At 40.7% G+C, this 803-nt stretch overlaps 1 protein-coding gene across 1 annotated transcript in view; it reads left to right on the plus strand.

Moving 5' to 3' along the window:
- Positions 1 to 803, plus strand: part of PHEX (phosphate regulating endopeptidase X-linked) — a 201795-nt gene that overhangs the window by 58179 nt on the left and 142813 nt on the right. The gene's annotated exons all lie outside the window — the stretch shown is intronic.

Raw genomic sequence — 803 nt, forward strand, 5'->3', positions numbered from 1 at the left:
AAGTCCCTTTGTTGCAATATTACGGAAGCCCCTGTGCTGACTAAGAGTACTCGGAGCACTGTGGAAAAATTGCACTGATGAAACAACTTCAGGAACTGTCTGGTTTTCCTTATCTTAAAGCATGTTTTAGAATTTGTTGCTTTGCTATTTCAGCACTACAAAATAAGGAAATCCTAAAAATGCCCATGAAAGAATTGTACATCTTGATGAAGCCATTCAGATTTGACTACAGAAAATGAAGCACAGGAAGGTCAAGTCATTTTCAAAGGCAATTTACCAGGCTAATTGCCAGGCCATAATTAAAATTATATTTTCTTACTTGGACTCAGACCAGGCTATCTTGCCGGAACTTACGTTACCAAAGAAAAGACGCCTGCCCAAATCCTAGAAAGAAACTTCAGCATCCACCCCTACCTGTGGAAACACTTAAACACTTTGGAAGAGCTGCTTTTCCTTTTAAGATGATATTTTCTCATCATAAAAGCAATATATGTTCATTAAGGACAGCATACAGAAAAGGGAGAGAAGAAATAATACATTTACTTAAAATCCTACCATTTAGAGATAAACAGTGATCCTATGAAAATTTTCTAAGTGAAAGTTGAATCTAGAGCTAGGTAAGTGTATATGGAGTGTGGAGCCTGGCTATTCAAAGTGTGCTCCCTGGATGAGCAATGCTGGCAGCGTCACCTCGTCTTCTTGGGCCCTTGGTAAAAATACTGACCCTGAGGCCTCTCCTGCACAGAGGCTGATGGAGTGGTTCTGAGGCGAGACCCCAGAACCTGGATTTCCACAAGAACCGC

This window comes from Crocuta crocuta, unplaced genomic scaffold (assembly GCF_008692635.1).
Source record: "Crocuta crocuta isolate KB4526 unplaced genomic scaffold, BGI_CrCroc_1.0 scaffold488, whole genome shotgun sequence".
Classification (NCBI taxonomy): Eukaryota; Metazoa; Chordata; class Mammalia; order Carnivora; family Hyaenidae; genus Crocuta; species Crocuta crocuta.